Below are 20,573 nucleotides of genomic sequence, written 5' to 3'. Positions count from 1 at the left end.
ACTTCTTCCACAGGAAAAAAACTCGCGAGACTCAGGAATTAAGGATATCAGAAAGAACATTTTAAATGACACAAAATAGTAATGGCATTTGGCACCATGTAGTCCTAAACTCTTTTTTCATGTTTATTGTTTTTGTCTTTTAATTGGATCATTGGTTTAAAAATGCACATTGATTTACTAAAAGATACTTAGAGAGTTACATGATTACCCCTTTCACCCCCAACCTCTTGCAATGTCTCTCATTAAAGTGCTTACAATCATTCTGTACCACTCAACAAGCTACTATTGCAGAAGGCCTCTCCACGGAGCAGTTCACCTAATAGACGTTAAAAAATCCCTGAATTAGAAATAGAGGCCACCAGTTCCCACAGGTTGATAGGTTTAGCAATCAAAAGCACAGGCGACCGATTAAATTTGAATTTCAGATAAACGACGAATACTTTTTTAGTATAAGTATGTCCCAAATATTGTAGGGGCATACTTACACTAAAAAAAATATTACTTTTTTATTTGAAATTCAAATTTAACTGGGCGTCTCGTACTTTTATCTGGAAACCCTACCCAGGCCATTGCCCCCATCACAGGTTCAGTACCCAAGGAGCTAGTTTAAAAACCCAGGACCGACGGCCGCGGCCGCGCCCCCTGATTGGCCGAGGCGCGCCCGCCGCCCCGCGGGCCGCAGGCGTCACGGCGGCTCAGGCAGCCCCGGCAGCCCCGGCAGCCGGGTCCCCGCCGCCGCCGCCGCCTCTGCAGCCCGGGTCGGCGCTAGTGCGGCGAGCGCAGGGGGAGGGGGCGCGGCGGAGCGCGAGGCTGGCGTCGGGTCGCCCGCGGCCGGCGGGATTAAGTTTCCTGGTCGTGCGTGAGTGTCTGTGCGCGTTTATCCCGACGCTCCTCGCCGGGCCGTTACTTTGGAGGAGAAGAGAGAAAGCGTGGGTGAGGCGAGATACTTCGGGTCCCCAGCGACCCTGGCTCTTCAGCCCTCCGCCCCTCTCGCGTACCCGCCCGGGGCGGCCGCCGCGAGCCGGGTAAGCGGCGCCAGGGCCGAGGGCCGGGGATGGGAGGCCCAGGCGCGCCCCCGCGCCCCCGCGCGCGCGCGCCGGCTGAGTAAGTGCTGGGGCTCTCGGGACTCGGCGCGGGGGGCGGGAAACGGGCGGGCTGAGCTCGCCCCACCCCGCGCGTCCCGGGTGCTTCGGGAAGCCGCTGCTCCCATCTCTTTCAAAGGATGGGGTTTGGAGGTTTCCTTTGCTTCTAGACGGCCTCCCAGTGACAGTCCCGTCCTTTTCATCTACCTCCATCTCCTCTTTCGTTTACTCGAAATGGTGTAAAAGTATTTTCTTTTTCTGCGCCTGAGGGGCAGTAATGTTGCCGAGAAAGGTGACTGACCAGGCGTGCGGGCCGGGCGCTGGGGGGCGCGGGAGCCTGTTGCTCTCCCGGGCTTTGACCGTGCACGGGCGCCGGACGCCCCCTCCGCCGATACTCAGGTGGGCTCTGCGGGTTGGGGTAGAAAATGCCCCCGGAATTGGTCTTTTGCCTCGGCCACGGGAACCCCGAGGCAAACCGCTAATTGCCTTCTGCTCTTCCCCGCATGCCCCGTGGCGCCTGTGCCCTTTCTTCTGCTGTCCGCGTGGGTCTGAGCATTTTACTTTCGCCTCCTGTTTCATACCTCCGCCCGCAAGGGGTGGCTTTGTCTGCGGCTTCGCAGTCCTGGGATGCCGGATGTTCCTAGGGAAACGACGTTTGGGAGAAGCTTTGTGTCTTGGGGAGTTTGCGTGTCGGGGATGGTGATGGTGTATATTTCTGCTTGCGTTCTTTGTAGAGGCACAAAGACCCGGTTATTCTCCCCTGCAGATCACATGAAAATTCTAGTTGGGACTGCGGGAGAGTGGAGGGGTGGGAGGGGGCGGGAGAAGGCAGCTGCTGAGCCGTGGCCGGGGGCGAATGGGGAGGGGACGAGTCCAGCCTTCTCTGCGATTGGAGCTGCTGTGCGCTGGAAGAACCCGAGTCTGGGCGCTGAGTGTCCTGGGAGTGGGGAGGGTTCCGGGTGGTGACTGGTGTTTCCTTGGTATCTTCAGATAAGAACTATGACTTCACCACTCCAAGGAAAACCTCTCCATGTTCTTTTGATGTAGAGAGGGGAAGAATCTGAAAAAGGACCAGGCTGTCTCATCCAGACTTGGTGTATAAACATCCCCTTCGTGTTTCCGTATGCATTCCTTTTTTTCCCATTTTTTTATTATCCTTTTTTTTTTTTTTTTTACGATATAGATCACACAATGTTACATTAAAAAATATGAGGGTCCCATATACTCCACTCCATATACCCCCCACTCCTTCCACATGGGCAACTTCTTTCATTAGTGTGGTATATTCATTGCATTTGATGAGTACATTTTGGAGCATTGCTACACAGCATGGATTACAGTTTATGTTGTAGTTTACACTCCAAGTCCATTCAGTGGGTTATGGGAGGATATATAATGTCCTGGCTTGGTCCTTCGTATGTCTTCCTTTTAGGCTACCTTTTTCAGAATAAATAACACTAAATTTGAAAAACTAGCCAGGAGATGTTTGGGGCCTAGGGAGTTTTTACATGTTCAATTTGGATATAGATGATTAAACTTTGTGATGGTGGAATCATCTAAATTTGTATAATATGTGCTTAGCACCTGGTCATATTTAGATATACAATGACTTTTTTTTTTTTTTTAGGGAAGTCTGGGAGTATTTAACCAAGGACCTTGTACCCCCTGCTAGCCCTGAACCAATGCACTACACTCATTCCTATACAACGACATTTTAACACCCAAAAGAACTTGAAGTTTCTTGGATTGAACTGATATAGTGTGTTGCTCTGGATGGGTTCACCTGTGCCTTTGACTTGGGAGGGGGAGGGAGAAGAGAAGGAGGGTGATGATGAGCTGGAAAGGGCCCTGAGGGCTAGCTTGTCTGGTGTGACCATATAGCCTTCCTGCTGATGGGCCATTTTCCAGATGGGCATCTCCATCTAGAATGTATGTTTGCTGAGGCATACTATCCCTATTTGGTTTGCATTAGGATCCTTTAAAGCAGAGGTCTTCAGTCTTAAGGACCTCAGGTCAAATATGCTTGTCCCAGCTTGTTTTGTTGCAGCCTGGGAGCTAGGAATGGTGGCTTTTACATTTTCAAATGGTTGAAAACAAAATCAGAAGAACAGAATTTAGAAAAACTTGAGAAATTCCAATTTCAGTGTCTGTAAGTGAAGTGTTACTGAATCACAGCCCTGCTCATTCCTATTGTCAGTGATTCACGTTCTTATTATTTGTGATTTTCACAACACGTCAGCAAAGTTGAGTAGCTGCGTAGTGACAGAGTCGAATAGTCGAAGAATAGAATGTATGACTTTGAAAACCTGGAATATTTGGTATTTGGCTTTTTACAGACAACAGTTTGTGACCTGCTTTAAAGGATGGCTTAAAACCTTCCTCTTGTGATGGGTACATTGTTTGTCTTTCTGGCCCTATTTCTGATGTCCCTTGAACTGGCAGGCTTTTTTCCAATAGGCATACAAATTCAGTGTGTAGGATTTTCTCAGTTCCAAGTTTCATTTCTATACAGTTTTTTGAGCGTCTGGTGTCTTTTCTTTTGTAGTATAAGTTGGAAATTCTGATTGACACAAATTTGTATTTATTTTAAGGTTAATATAGCGATATATCAGGGTGGTCTGAAGTGAGTTTTAGTGACTTCTCGCTGCTCTGTTACCTGAACAGATTTAAAAATTCTGTACTGTTTGAGTGGGAAGAGGGATGGGTTTGGGGAAGGGTTTCTTTTCAGAGACCTGTGGCTACTTAGGCAAAACTAGTTCTGGTTCTCCCTTACTCTTCACTACTCTACTCTTATTTCATTTACTAAATTAGTCCATCAGTTAATATGTGTATGTGCACCAAACTCCTTTTTGTTGCTTAAATCTGATGGTTGTGACTTGGAAGGGGAGAGATGTTAAGTCACAGTTTTTTTGTGTTTTTTTTTAAACTTTATTTCAACTTCAAAAAATAAAATAACAGATCAGAGACAGCCTAACAAATTAAGGAAGCATTATTTAAAAAGTACTGTCCAAGCACATTTGTCTTATTTAATCCTAAAAACAAACTTAATCCTTTCTCCAGTGTTCTGAAAGATCAGTGAATAAGCACTGATGGGTTAAATGACATGGCTAAGGTCTCATTGTTAATGAAGAAAATGAAAAAAAAAAAAGCTTGATCATATTCGCATCTCATAAAACTAAATCCCATATTCTTTTTTTTTTTTGCCTTTAATGTTGATATGGTCTGTTCTTTGCCTTTGCTGCAAAAATATTACAATACTATTATTAACTATAGTCTATAAGTTATGTTAGTGGTATTTTCCCCATGTATCACCATATTCTTAATGCTTTGTAGGAACATTCTTGTATTTGTATTATTAACCACTGTCCTCATCTACCATCAAAATCACTGTAACAATCCCAAGATTACCCTGTAGCTGTCTTTCAATTTACAATTAACCTCCCTAGACTGCCCTTTTCAGCCAGTCATTTTTATTATCAGCAGTGTTAGTTATTCTCATTGTAATGTGTTACCATCAACTTTGTCAATTACCTCATATTTACAATGAACCTTATTAAACATTCTACATACATTCAGTATCAGCTCCTCAACCTTAACCCACCTTGTCTGCTACTAACCTGTGGTCTGTAATTTAACTCCATATAACTCATTGTATTTAATTCATATCAATGAGACCATACAATATTTGTCCTTTTGTGTCTGACTTATTTCGCTTGACATAATATCCTCAAGGTTCGTCCATGTTGTCCTATGCTTCCCAAGTTCATTTCTCCTTACAGCTGAATGGTATTCCATCTTATGTATATATCACATTTTGTTTATCCATTCATTGGTTGACGGGTACTTAGGTTGTTTCCGTTAGCAATTGTGAGTAATGCTGCTATGAACTTTGGTGTGCAAATATCTGTCTACACCCTTGCTTTCAGTACTTCTGAATATATCCATAGTAGCTGGATTGCCGGATCATGTGGCAGTTCTATATTTAGCTTCCTGAGGAACCACCAAACTGTCTTCCAATAAGCTGCACCATTTTACACTCCCACCAACGGCGAAGGACTGTTCTTATTTTTCCACATCTTCTCCAGCACTTGTAGATTTTTAAAAATAATGGCCATTCTATAAGGTGTGAAGTGATATCTCATTGTAGTTTTGATCTGCATTTCCCTTATAGCTAGTGATTTTGAACATTTTTTCATGTGCTTTTTGGCCATTTGTTAAAATGTCTACTCAGGTCATTCAAGTCACAGTTTTTTAATGTTCTTCAAATTCCTGTAATTGACAATATGGGATGAGGTAAAGAACCACTTCTGGATAAAGGAAATCAGTATTAAGTAATACATTGCCTTCCTATGAACTATTTCTTGAGGATTTGTGCTGAAGAAAAAAGGTTGGGTGACGAAGGCCAGGGGATGGAGAGCAGTGTGGTACAGGTTGCGCTTTGTTTTATCCTCTTGGAATGTCTTAAGATAAACTGGGCTGCTGTAAGCCGATGAGACCCTGGTTGAGGGTAAGGGAAGGAGGTCACCTAGGAGGCCACTGTGGGAATCTAGGCATTTTGATGTTTGGGAAGAAAGGGAACTTGCTCTTTGAGGAAAAAGATATTTTATCTTTGGTCTGAAACCACTTGTTTTCTTTCTCGTGTTCACTGGGAAGTTGTACCACTTAGTGCTCCTTCCTTTTTGTGGAGAGAGTTACAGTTTTCTAAGTGTTTCATAAAAGCATTCACTTTCTTAAAATATTTCTTCTGTCTCTTAAAAACCAATAACATTAAGTTAGCAACGATGGAATAATGTTAATGTAAACATCTCATGATGGTTTTAGAGTTTGATTAAAACAGCAAATTTATTTTTTAAATTACATTGGTTTAAAAACATGTTATCCCATGTTTTGTGGGCTAATATTTGGCATAATTTTTTTCTGGAAATTTTTTCTCTTTTTTGGAAAGAGATAAGATTAAAAAAGATTTATATCATATAATAAAATAAAACTTTTTTCGTGTTGCAGTAAAATAGGTCAAGAGAAATGTTAAAGCCGTTTTTCTAAATCTGTCTGCTTGACTTAAAAAGAAGTACGAGATTTAAATTTTTGCTTGTTTTCTTCCTGCCTTTGGTAGTTACTTTTGTTTGAGCTAGAGAATTCTTATCTTTATCCTCCTTTTAGTTTAATTTTTGTCTAGCAGCACCATTCATTGTTATTTTCTTGTAAACCACTCTACCTCTAGTTCTAAAGTGCTATAAATAAATGCATGAGGGAAAAGTGAAAAAGTAAACACTTGTTAGAAAGGAAAAAACAGAAACTTCAGCTTCCTCTCATAGGAAACAGGAAAAACCTATTAGGACTGTGTTGGCAATTTTAAGTTGATAATTTGAGCAGATTATGGGGCGATTTATTATTTACTCTGTTGACTACATTTAAAACTATATTGGTAGTAAGATTCATAAGATTGTTCTTTCTCTTAGTAACTTTTTTATTATAAAAATAGCACATTAAAAAAAAAGTGTGTGAAAGACAAGTGCAAAGAAGACTAAAAACTTACTTGATATTCTGCCACCCAGATTCCCTTTCCCCCAAAATCCCTTACATATTTTATGAAATGAGGATGCTTAAATTTTTTTTTTTTTTTAAGAACTGAAGGTAGAACTGTTGAGCAATAGATTCCACCAGTTGCTCTTTTTCTCAGTGAGGATAATCTGATCTGAGACTATTAAACATCCATAAATTATGAATTGACACCAATAGCATTTCTTTGGACTAGTGTCTCTTGCCTCTTTTGAGGTGGTATAATGTGATTAACTACCACGTGGCACTCAGGGCATGCATTTAAAATCTTGATCTCTGCTTACTTAAAGTTCAATGTTACATAGCCATAGAGTTAATTTCAAAATGACTTTATATTATACCTTGCCTCACAGAAATCACTATAGAAAATTGTCGTGGGCAATCTGAGATTCTGTGTGCATAAGACATCACTGACATAAAACTGTGAAGTTAGACTCAAAGATTAAAGATGATTTTTCAATTTTAAAAAATCCTCCCTGATCTGTACCAAGTCTGCTCAGCCTCCCTTATCCCTTGTTAGGTTCCTCTAACAGGTACTGTTTTGTGTATTTGTCTAAAGCATTTTCCATGAAACCTTAGCCACCCCCCCCCCAAGCACACCTCTCCCACCATTTTTGAAGGCATTTAATTTTTAAAAAATTAAATAAGCTGTAGGTTTACAGGAAAATCATGCAGAAAATACAAAATTCCCATATACCTCCCTCTATTATTAACACCTAGCAGTAGTATGGTTCATTTATTACAAACGATGAAAGAATATTATTATGATTGTAGTTTTAAATTATAGGCCATGGTGTATATTAAGGTTCCCTCTCTGTGTTGTACAGTCCTATGCTGTTTTTTTTTTTAAATTCTGGTAACATATGTACAACCTGAAATTTTCTTTTTTAACCACATTCAAATATATAATTAAGTGCTGTTATTTACATTCACAGTGTTATGCTGCCATCACAACCATCCATTACCAAAACTTTTCCATCACCCCAAACATAAACCCTGTATAATTTAAGCATTAGCTCCCCATTCCATACTGTTCCCTGGTAACCTAAATTCTAGTTTCTAACTCTCTGAATTTGCTTATTCTATTTATTTCATTACAGTGAGCTCATATGTATTTGTCCTTTTGGGTTTGGCTTATTTCACTCCCAATGAATATATGTATGTTCCACATTTTGTTTATTCATTCATCTGTTGGTAGACGTGTGGATTATTTTTACCTTTGACAATTTTGAGTATGAACATTGCTGTGCAATATCTTTTTTAGTCCCTGCTTTCAATTCTTTGGGGTATATACCTAGAAGTGTGATTGCTGGGTCATATGGTAATTCTATACTTTCTGGGGAACTGAAGGGTATTTAATTTTAATAAGTCAGTAGTAAAGTCTGCCTTTGGGCAACATTCATTTCCTACTTTGGGACTCAGGGACTTCAACAACTGGGTGGAGTGGAGTATTGCCCAATCCCCTTCCCCTAGCCTTGCCTCCCTCCACTGAGGTTTTCCTGGGTGTAGTGAATGTAGTCAGCCAATACCCTTTTAGAAAGATACAGCATAGGAATACCTCTTTAATCTAATCTGCTGGGTTAAGCTGCATCACAAGGTAGTTTTAGATCTGTTTTGTGCCTGAAGTAGGAAAACAAAAAAAGAAAAAGCCCCTAGCCAGATCCATTAAGTTCACTGAATATATGTTGGGTGCTAAACTCAGGATATTCAGGATCCACTCCTTTCTCAAGGGCGGGTGTAAGTTTTATTGAGGTATGTTTGACATACAGTAAATGGACACAATGAAAGTACAATTTGATGAGTTTTTGCACATACAAAACCATCACGATCAAGTGATTATAATAAGGAAACTATCCACCACCCCTGAAAGTTTCCTCATGCCTCTTTGTAACCCCTGGGCTCACTATCCTTCCATCTCCAGGCAATTGCTGATTTAGTCTTGTCACTTTAAATTAATTTGCATTCTCTAGAACTTTGTATGAGTGGAATAAGACAGTTCGTACTCCTTTTTATATGACTTCTTTTACTCAGTGTAATTATTTTGAGATCTATATGCATAGATTCTATGCTGTCTATCTGTGTATATCAATACTTCATTCCTTTTAATTGCCGAGTAGTAGTCTATCCTATGGATATACGATTAGCAGCCTTTTCATAGTTTAGAAATTTTCCATTTTTGGCTTCAACTGCTTGTGTCAGGCTTTTGCATTTGACAGTGTTTTTCAGTCTTGAATCTACACTCCTTTCGAATAAACATAAAATTTAAATGTCCTTATATAATGGTTCTTTAAGTTTCAAAATAAGTCATGGATTTAAAAACACCTAGAAATTGCAAAATAAAAGGATTTAAACATTTTTCATCTTGAAAGATATCAGGTGATGAAAGTAAAATATAATAGTTAAGTGTCTTGGGTTTTTGTTTTTTTTTTTGTCTATTGAGGTTTCCCACAAGCTTTTGTAGAGTATAAGCACAGCATAGTCTTCAGTATTGAACTCTATGCTTTATTTTCAGACTACTTGTCAAATTCTTACCTATTTGAAAGCCTAATGCATAGCTTTTGTAGTTCTTATCATTTTTAATAGATTTATTTTTATAAAGACTCCTGTGACAAATTCGTATGGCAATCAGATAGTGAATTTGACTGGCAAAGGGTAGTTTGATGCTTGAATTATCCAAATTATTTTATTCGGTATTAATTAAGATCTTTAAGCTGGATTGGAAAAGGGGATGATGTGAACTCTAGATCATTTTAGATCACTGCTATCCAGGAGAAATAAAATGCAAACCACAAATGTAATTTGAAATTGTCTAGTAGTCACAAAAACAAAACAGGTGAATTTAACTTTTAAATTTTTATTTACTTTTTTATATTTATTTTTTGAGGTATGGGTTGCCAGGGATTGAACCACTCAAACCACTGAGCCACATTGGCTTCCCTGGGTTGTTTTTTTTTCCTTTTGTTTTGCTTGTTGTTTGTTTTTGTTTATTCAGGAGGCACTGGAACTGAACCTGGAACCTTCCATGTGGGCACTGAACCCCTTGAGCCACATCTACTCCTTGAATTTAATTTTAATGTTATATTTTATTTAACATAGTAACTCTAAGTATTATCATCTCAAACTTGTAATCAGTATAAAAATTGAGATATTTTATTCTTTTTCCTTTGAAAGAGAGTCTTCAAAATCCTTTGTGTATTTTACACTTACAGCATATCTCAGTTAGAATGTGGCATATCTCAGTTAGAAGTGTTCAATGGCCCTGTGAGCACTTGGCTAGGATATTGGTCATCACAGCCCTAGATAATGTTTCTAGGTTGCACAGAGAAACTGAACCATTTAATCATTTAAGAGAAGAGATGTCTTCATTATATTAGGAAAATATGTTATGCTGGCTGGAACCATTCAGATTTTCTCTCATTTTTAACATTTGTACTTTCCTATAACTTAATTGAAATTAAGTGGCAAATAAAAAAAAAACAAAAAACATTCTATTTAAGGCAGATGTGCTCTTTGGATTATTACGAAAGTAAAAGTTAGTTTATAACCTTAATATTAGCATTTAGTCTCTTGAGTACTATAGCGAAATGTAGTTAGCAAATGCAGTTTAATAGTGGATGAGTTAATTAAGAAGCAAATAGTCAAGTTTATTGAAAGAGAATAAGACGTTTTAAAATGTTTTCAGAGAGAAAACACCAGTTACCAAGATGGCCCTTGAGAGTCCTACAGTATTACAAATGGTAACTAAATCGTGTAGCCTGTTACATTATCTGTGAATTAGTAATCAGGGGATTGAATTGGTCCGTGCTTATTTATCTTATATGGCTAAGGTTCATGTTCCAATAGGTTCATATTAATTTGGATTTCTTTATGTAATTTTCCTTATCTGAACTACTGGGAATCTTGCCAGCAGATATAAATTGCCATCTATTTTGTCAACTTTCCTTCTGAGTAGTCTTAGCAAGGCAGGCTTCTAATGACTGACGAGCTCATCATCAGATTTAAGCAGTAGTATTTCTTTGCTGTTAGAGGACTATAGAGTTCTCTCTAGCAGTTCTTTAGTTCAGAATATGAAAAACATTTTATGTTTTATGGTTGTGGACAAATTTTACTTTCTTCTTGGATTATGTTCATATTCAATTAACAGAAGATCCAAAGGTGAGTTTGTTTTGGTTTAGTGTAGAGGTTAATAAGAGGATCATTCTCCTCCAAATATACTTCTTACTTTTTTCATTCTAGAGCTTGTGTGAATATTTTTGATTCTACTAGAATTTTTAATTTATCTCACCGTTTATTGTTTGATGGTTATTTTGATCTTCCCATGCATTTAATTTGACCTTATTAAGGCACTCTTAGCATAGTATAGGAACCAAAGTGATGTTAGAAATTGTTTATTTAGGATCAGCTAAAAATACAGTAACAATATACCTTACCTACTGCATTGACCATAGTGGATACCTAATGAATGTGGTACTTAAACGGTACGATTAAGCATGAATTGTCTTGATTTCTAATAGGTTTTTATCACTAAAATAATTTATATATCACTAAAATAATTATTAATAAAATAATTTACATTCCGGAGTTCCAACCCCAGCACTCCCCTCTTGCTAATCTGTACGTATTTCCTTATTGAACTTCTTTATTGTCAGCAACAGTTTGGAGACCAGTGCTTTTCCACTTTTATGTATTCATGTTCTTTTCTTCTTATAGCCACATGTGTAATTGATTCATTGTTTCAGCATATCCTTACCAAGTGCCTATTCTTTGCCAGCTACTATTTCAGTAGGAAAAAAAGGAAATAAAAGAACAACACAAATCTTTACCCTCATGGAGTTTCCATTCTAATATTTCCTATTTCAAAGGCATTTCAAACTCAGTATGTCAAGAAAAGGAACATATTTCTACCTTTTCCTCTAAAAACATATGACATTTCTCTTTTCTGCTGTTGCCCTTTCACCTAATGAGATCCCAGTATTTCTTGTTTCCTAGGTTAGAAACATTGGGAGATTCAACATCTATTGCAGTCACTGAATCCTTTTGTTTCCCCCTAATGTGTGTGTCTGTATCTCCTTTCTTTCATCTTGCTGCTGCCTTAATCTAGGCTCTCATTATTTTTTGATTAGGCAGTTTTCTTTTAACAGCCTAACATCTGCTTGTGCCATCATTAGTACTTTTCTCTCTTTGGTGAGTTATTTATCCTGTTGTCAGAATTGTTTTTCTAGAAAACACATTTTAGTAATATCCACACTCCATCTCTATGTGCTCCACTGTGCTTAACAGTATAAAGTCCAAATGAGGACCTGGCTTTGCTAACTTGTCATTGCTTTCAAAGCCTAGTACAGCAGCCCCACTGCATTAAATGCTCCGGGCACTTCATGATTTCATTGCCTAATAGATGTTCTTCCCTTAGCAAGAAATACTTTTCCTTCTCCTTGCTCTCCCCCTCACTCACCAAATCTCTGCATCCTTCAATACAACATGCCACATCGTCTCTGAATTCTTTCTGACTCATGCTAATGGCATTGGATTCCTCTGTATCTTCACAGTATTTAGCCATCATTTTGCAGTGTAATTGCTTACTGTTTTCCACTAAAACCGGTGCTCAGAAGTTAGGTACTCTTTTGCCACAGTAACAGAGGCAGATCCACGTTTTGGGAAGATAGAAATTTATAGGATGGGGGAGTGCTTTTAAAGAAAAAGAACATAAAATTATGTATATGAAGTTACATATGAAAGTGAATATTTCAATAAGAATAGAAAGGTCTGGATCAAATATTTTCATGCTTATGCTCCAAGCCTAGGAAAATATGGATGCTCAGTTAATACTTGCTGAAACAATGCCCTGATTTTGGGGGGAGAATGTAATTTTTTTCTGTTGATTTTCTTAAAATCAGTAGCTATTCTGATGGCTTATTATTATTATTGTTATTAATAATAATGCTCAGTGTTTTTACAGCATGTCCCCATTTTCCAAGCACTTTTGTATTATAGGATTCTGACAATGAAGTCTCAAGGAAAGTGACTCAGACTTAATGACTCTCACTGTGCTTGGCTGCTTTGAGGGTGAAAGTAGAGTTGAGGTTCTTACCTTGCGAATCAGATTTCACTTTGATGGGGGAAATGGTTCAGTTCTTCCTGTACAGTAGCATCCTTTTCTATCCCCTGTTAGCCTGGTGAATGCTAAGGAATTTTCTAAGGGCTTTTTAAATCATCTGGCTGCAGCTCCATCTTTCAGTTTCTTCTTTCTATTTTTCCTTTAACCTATTCAGCTTCCTCACCTTGTTATTTCTTCTTCCTTTGCCGCCCCTATTTGTTTATCTGTGTCTTGATTATATCAAACCTATTCTCTCTCCATCTTTCTTTCTTGGTAGATAACTTACTATTCCTAAGTGTCAATTCTTTGACTAAAGCTGAATTTTAGAGCTTGTAATTGTCAGTTCTGATTCTACTTCTTTGAAGTATTAGGATTTTGGAATCCTCAATATAAAAAGTATGTATAATTTTCAGTAATGGAGAAGAAGATATCATAAAGCCATATATTTTACTGCATAGGTAAGGCGTGGTGTTATTTGCAAGTTCCAACCCAGAAATGATCAGTTTTGATTGGTGTTAAAGAGTTACTGATGTAATAAGCTTGGTTAATCCGATAGCAAATGGGAAATATCAAAATGGAGAGATTAATGTCTAGACACTAATAGAAGATACAATAATAATAGCAATAGTGTTTAGATACCTTTTCCTTCCAGCTACTTTGCATAGATTTTTTGTTTGTTTGTTTTTTTGAGGTACTAGGGCAGGCATTGAACCTGGGAACTTGTACATAGGAAGCTTGGCTCTCAACCATTGAGGCCCATCAACTTCCCTGAGTAATTTTTTGTTTATTTGTTTGCTTGTTTTTTGTTTGTTTTGCTTTGCTTTTAGGGAGACCCTGGGAACTGAACCAGGAACCTCCCTTGTGGGGAGCACATGTTCAACCACTTGAGGCACATCCACTCCCATGCATGTGCTAGTTTTGAGCCCCATTTTACAAAGAGGAAACAGCAGCTTAGAGAAGTTGAGCTACTTACCCAGGATCTCACAACTAATAAATTGGCATTGTTCTTTCAAGATAACTTTGTAAAGCAACGAAACCCTGAAGGCATAGCTGCCTGGGGCTACTGAATGTAGAGGTAAATAAATATATTCTTACCTGTATTACTATTATTAGAGCACAGAGCAATGATTTGGTAGAGGGGGATTTGGCTTTGATGTCAGACTTGAGCTGGGTTTAAGTTTTGACTCTTACTTACCAGCTTAGTAAATGTAGGGGAAAACACTTTGTCTTTCTTAGCTTCAATTTTCTTACCTGAAAATGTGTAAGTTTCTGATATAGGGCTGTTAGGATTAAAGGAAACATGTATTTGTAAAGCTCATACGTTCTGGTTAAGAAGACAGATATATCTAAAACCTATTTCATAAATAGTTCCTTTCCAAACCTTCAAAATAATGCCAGTTTCATTGTCTAAAAGAATACATTTCTGTTTTCTAAAAAATTAACTTATGGAGACTATTTTATTCTCCATAAGAGTCACTGTTATAGATACAATAGAAATCAACTCTTAAGTCCAGCTTTATTATAAGTTCTTACTGAATAACATTTTTTAAAAGTCCCCAAATGACAGATTGTTCATTTCATTTGTAGATTACACAGAGCCTGCATTTTAGACATTCTGATGATGAAAATATATTTGGAAAGCTTTGCCTGTTAAGGGGAGCATTTGTTGGTAGATTTGTGCCTGAGGAATAACGTTGCTTTTTTATTGACCAAATGGCGTGGAAAGTTAAACAGTTTCTTACTTAGGGAATCTAGTCAGGGTAGAATCCAACGTGATTAAGTAAGGCTTTTAATCCTTATTATTTCTTCTTTCCTCTTCTCCCGCTTTGCCTTAACTCCTTTTGTAGCTGACTAGATTATTTTTGGTTGGAACTGTTCAGGTATTAGTTGAGCATTTTATTATATATTCTTTTCAATATACCACATAATGTGGCCCTAGAAATATACTTACTTAATAAAAGGTCTGAGTTCTGTGACCTTGAGCAAGTTAGTAATCTCTCTGAACCTCTACTTAGGCATCTGTAAATGTGGTATTAGAAAGTTATGTGTTTGGAAATGGTAAGTGCTTACAGCATTTTCTTTATATCGTCAAATAATTAAATGTTGATAACTTTTTAAAAAAGTGTTGATCTAGTCTCTCAGCTAAATTTATGGGTTCTGAATTGTCCTATGAAAAGTATTGCAAAGAATGTGTTCAGAGAGTGCATGAGTACATGAGCCCCCTCTCAGTACACGTGTGGTATTTCTCTGTGCAAAGAACTGGGACCAGACCAATAGGGAATGCAAACTACTGGTCACCATAAGCATATTATAGGAGAGAAAAACAGCCAAGTTAAAAATCACTCCAAACGTTGTTCTTTTCCCAGAGGATTTCCTATCAGAAACTTGAGACTGCCCTTTCCTGAGTAAAGATGATAAATTTTATCTTTATTCCTTTCCACATTCAGCAAGGAGAACTCATGAAAGCCACAAACTGAATTAAGGAGGTGCTGATTGATGGGAGGGATAAAACTATCTAATTATGTTTGGTACTTAGGGGCCAGTGATAAACAAGTAGGCGATATGATACACAACCCTCTTCAGAAGCTTCATAGAAAGTATTCCAGAGTGGGAGAAACAATTTGGAACAATAATAGGGAAATGTTGGAGGCAGAGTTATTTTGGAAGTTATGAGGAAAAGTCCTACAAAATGAATGAATAGTGTAAGGTATTTGGGTAGGGAGATAAGGGGAAGCAGAATGATAATATCCTGGTCTATCCTTGCATCTTCCAGTGCTGCAATTATGTCTGCATTGGAAAGGTTTCTATTCACTGCTTTACCTTGAGGAATCACTTGGTCACAACCAAAAAAGCTACATATTGTTCTACTCAACGAAAATCCTGTCCCTGAGAGAGTTGCCAAGAAATGACAGATAGCAGAGTGTCACCTCCTGCATTTGATAAGATGGAACAGGGAGCTGCAACTGCTGATGGCTGTTTAGGGGTCCCGTGGGGATATCTTGAATAGCCACACTTTTTGTAAGTACCATGGACACAGTTTTCCTGGGCTCTTTGGAGAATTGCCTTACTTCAGGCAGGCAAAAGGGCAGGAGATGGGAACCTGGTATAATTTCTCTGGAGAATTTTTTGTCAACATAGGAATTCCACTTGAGAATTCTGTGTCATAAACTTATTCCTGCAGGTTTTAGGTTGCCTCAAGAAAATAATATAGCTGGAATGCGCTCTGGATGAGGATCTAACTGCCTCTGGAGTTCTGCATGACCCATTTTCCACTCCAAGGGCAGCCCTGTTCAGTACTGGCTGGGGAGAGATGCGTCTGCCTGGTTCTATCCAAGAAATATGCTCATCCTGTTGCATCGTGGCCATTAACACTGAAAATGTGGTAGCATCAAGGGCAAACTGCCTGGCAACCTAAATTCCTCTGAGTTTACATGAGGAGTGAGAGAACCCAGGAGGCCAAATCTTCATACTTGGAACACCTAAATCTTTTCCGAGTCACTGTGTTTGAGTGAGTTAACAGTCAGGGGTGGGAGGAAGTCTCTGTCCTAAAGGGATGTACTAAGTAAGAACACTGTAGATGGAAAGTATATACAAATGTGGCCCCAGAGAAAATGTATTGGAATTGATAGTTCTCTCATGCATTCTTTTTTTTTTTTTTGAGGTACTGGGGCCAGGCATTGAATTATTGAATTTGGGACCTTGTATGTGGGAAGCTGGTGCTCAATCACTTGAGCTACACCTGTTCCCCTCTAATGTGTTTTTTGGACTTTCTTTTAAATTAGCTGTGGTGAGGGCAAGGGAAGGAGATTAAATATAATAAATGGACTATAAACAGTTGATTTGTCTAATCTTTTTTAAAGATTTATTTATTTATCACCCTACCCCCTCCCGCTCATTGTTTGCGCTTGCTGTCTGCTCTCTGTGTCTGTTCGTTGTTGCTTTCTGTGCCTGTTCATCTTCTTTTAGGAGGCACCGGGAACTGAACCTGGGACTTCCCACGTGGGAGGTTGCCCAATGGCTTGAGTCACATCCACTCCCTACTTGTTGTGTCTCTTTGTCGCATCACGTTGTTGCATCAGCTTGCTATGTCAGCCCTTTGTGTCAGCTCCCTGTCTTGCCTGTCTTCTCTAGGAGGCACTAGGAACTGAACCCAGGACTTTCCCTGTGGGAGGTGGGCTCCCAACTGCTTGAGACACATCCACTCCCTAATATATTTTTTAAAAAAGAGAAAGTCCAGCATTTCAAATAGGCCATTAAGTAATAACAGTACCTGGAGGTTCTAATCTCAGACAGAGCATTGATTTGTTATGTAATCACCTTAGTGGACTTTAGCTTGTCTGTGAACGTATATCTTTGTATTCCTTTTAGCTCTAAAATTGATTTTATATTTGGGTATAAGCAGTACATAAGGGAACTTAAATAAAACAGTACCACGATATAATTTAAATGTGTAATTCTGGAAATGGATATGATTTTGGTAAAATGTCTTTATAAAACTTGTATCTTTGTGCTTTAGTGAATCTGCATTATGGAAAGAACATATGTACTTTTAAAAAGGATGGTAAATGCTTGACCTCAGCCCAACAATCTTAAAAATAGAAGGATTTAACTATCTAAATCAAAGTAAATTTAATGAATGTTTGTTAGTATACATATATTTATTGTGTAAGTGTATCTGTAAGGAATAGAATATTTTAATTCCTATGTTATATATATTTTCCTTTTCAGTAGATTTTTTTCCATTAGGAAATTTCTAGGAAAAGGAATGAAATGCTGCTATTGTCACCAAAACTTGTTTAGAGTATGTGTATGTGGATTGTTGGTCAAAGTAATGATTTTTGATTATGTGGTTTATAATTGTGGATGAATATGCCACCTTTCGTATTTTAGTATTAGCTTACATATTCTATGGGGCTATTTATTTTATTGAATTGTCCTTTGAATATATGTGAAAGATAAACAAGTTCTCTTTTAATTGAAACTGATTTATATTTATGAATTCTTCTGGGTTCACTCATTATTCTCAAAGTTGGGGTTTTGGTTTGCACTGTGCGTATGTTCTAAAGTGGAACGGCAAGAGTCGTTCATCACTTCCTTCCTCACTGCTCTTTCTCTGTGACATGGAGTTGGCTAATCCAGGGCCATCAGCATTCTGCTTCTAAGGCTCTTTATCAAATACAGCTTGGTAAAACTAGAGACAGAGTAGCCAGCAGAAAATCAGACTAAACCTTTGTTTTTATGGTAAGCTGGAACAACATTTCCTTTTGAGATAGTAATTTTTGAGAAAATCTTCTCATAGTATTTCCTTTCTCTTTGTTTACTAATCTAGCCTGAAGAAATGATTTTACTGACAGTATTTAGCAACATGGAAATTTTTTCCAGATAATTTAGTAGTTTCAGGTAGGATTTTTTTATCTTGAGAAAGGATTTGAAAAATATGGTGAATTATAAAGAAGAGAATAATCATTCTCTTCTAGTCCTATCCATCAGAATTAAATATAAATGTTATGACATGTTCACTGCCAATCTCTTCTTTTTCTAATTTTTATTATGAAAACTTTGAAGTATCCATAAATATTACATTGAATCCCCATATACTCATTTACTTTTAACAGCCATTGGTTCTTGGCCAGTCTTGTTTTTTCTCTATGTCAGCCACCCTGTTTTCACCCATTTTTTAAAAGCAAATCCCAGACATTTTACACTTTTATCCATGAATATTTCTACCAATCACTTTTTAAATATATACTTTAAAAACATTATAAAAATAGTCTTCTTAAATAGAGAAAGCTTAAGTTCTCTTTTGATTTCTTCCTGATAAAGCCTACCATTTCTACCAGTCTACCCCTTAAAATAACTACTGTTATAATTTTACAATGTGTCCTTTTAATTTATTGTTTTAGTATGATAAAAGTACATGAATATTTATATGTAGCGTACAGTATTGTTTTTTATATTTAAAAATCCATGTAAATGTTATCAAACTGTACTTATTTTCTGTAACTTGATTTTTTTCTCTCCGTTTAACTTTTGGACTCCTTTGAGATGTTTTATTAAGTGTATTTTAACCCATTAATATTTATTGTGACTATGGGTGCTTGGATTTATTTTATTCTCTTTGTTTTGTGTTTTCTGTTTACAATGCTTTTTCCTTGTTCCTTTTTTCCCTCTGTTTCCAAACTATTTCAGATTGTTTAAATATTCTTTGTTCCATCTCTTTTCCCTTTGCTTTATTAATTATAGATTACATTTCTGATGTTTTAGTGGTACCTTAAAATTTTAATGTAAGTACTTAGCTTATTTTTCAAATAATGAAGTTTGAAGTGAGAATGTTTCTATCTTCTTCACAACTTTTTAGCCAGAAATATTTTCATTGTCTATAAATATTGTCCACAGTTACTGTAGTTTTATTTGTTTCTATAATGTTATCATTTTTTTGTTAATAAAATAAATGCATGCTTATTGTAGGAAAAAAAATGGAAAGTAGAAAAATTGAAAAAAAAATCGCCTTTTTTTCTGATTTATTTCCTGGCCATCTTTCTTATTTAGACATATTGTATTTTTTATATTCTTTTCCTATTGTCATTGAAATAATGCTGAACATTTACTTTTCAGATCAATTTGGTATTTGGATTTTTTTCCCCTAGATTTTTAGTGTTTCCAAGTAAACACTAAAATAGTAAAAAAAATAAAATAGTAAAAAATAAAATAGTAAAAATAACTTTAAGGCTTTATCATTTTAAGAAGTGCTTTCATATACTCTTACTTTGGTTGGCTTTTACTCAAACTTTGTGAAATAGGAAGATGTTATCCCCATTTTATATTTGAAAAAAAATCATTACAAATATTAAGATTTTCATAGTTAAAGAGTGACTTTGTGGCAGATCTTAAACAAGAGCACAGGATTCTGACTCCTTAGTTATTGCTTGTCCCAGTATGGTTTATTGCTTATGATTGAGAAAGCCAATTACATTTTAAGATTTAAAGAGTTTCATGGTGGTATCTGTAGTATTTTACAGGAGGAATGTGAGTGATTCACTTATATCTGATTTTGTGACTATTTCTTTTGCATCTGTCCTTAGCTTTTAACATTCATAAAATTCTGTCCTCAGACTCTCAATATGACTTGCATTATAGCTTTTAAGTTTTTATGGGAGGAGATATATGTGCATATGTGTACATAGCACTTTGCATTCAAATAGGATCTTACTGATGGAATACAAATAGCATTTGATTGATTTAAAAAGCAAAATTTTAAAAATAGCTTTAAAAAGTTAACTTGAGGGGAGCAGATGTAGCTCAGTGGTTGAATGCCTGTCTCCCATGTATGAGGTCCTGGGTTCAATCCCTGGTACCTCCTAAAAAAAGAAAAAATTACCTTGTCAGTTAGATTCCCCACTCTTTTTTTGCAGCAGTGGATTTATGTTTTGTTTGATTGAAACCTGGTGACTTTTCTCAGACTGAGCAAAATCGAATACTCTGTAGTAGCAGTTACCCTGTCCCTTATTTTTTCTGATGTAATTGTCTTCTCTGTAGCATTCTTACTTAATTACCTCTATGTTCCTATTAAAATTGTCTTTGCTTTTATGCCCCCTTATATCTCTATTGCACTTCGAATCCAAATGAAGCAAATAAAGAGGAGGGCACTTCTTTGGGAGGGGTGTTTGAGGGGCTGGTTGGTTTTGGGATGTGATGGTACTAAAGTAGGCTGTAACAGATGTTTCTGGATGGAAAGAACAGAGCCTCGAGCAAATTATCTCTGGCAAATGGAGTTCATTGTAAGAATGGATGTCAGTGACTGTGCATCTCTAGGGACCAGTTACTATTTCCCTGACATT

General features: G+C 37.3%; 1 protein-coding gene across 19 annotated transcripts in view; it reads left to right on the top strand.

The window, feature by feature from the left end:
• Positions 1-710: 710 nt before the first annotated feature.
• MPDZ (multiple PDZ domain crumbs cell polarity complex component) overlaps positions 711-20,573 on the top strand; it is a 175,200-nt gene continuing 155,337 nt past the window's right edge. For 8 of the 19 annotated variants that reach the window (XM_058301870.1, XM_058301868.1, XM_058301869.1 and 5 more), the window contains exon 1: positions 920-1,025. The gene's annotated coding sequence lies outside the window, so the exon portion shown is untranslated. Of the gene's footprint in view, positions 1,026-20,573 lie in introns of all 19 variants that reach the window. The other 11 variants (XM_058301858.2, XM_058301862.2, XM_058301867.1 and 8 more) reach the window with 10 other exon arrangements.

Source organism: Dasypus novemcinctus, chromosome 8 (assembly GCF_030445035.2).
Source record: "Dasypus novemcinctus isolate mDasNov1 chromosome 8, mDasNov1.1.hap2, whole genome shotgun sequence".
Taxonomy (NCBI): Eukaryota; Metazoa; Chordata; class Mammalia; order Cingulata; family Dasypodidae; genus Dasypus; species Dasypus novemcinctus.
The sequence above is the reverse complement of the archived record's forward strand: the minus strand, read 5'-3'. Positions and strand labels throughout refer to the sequence as shown.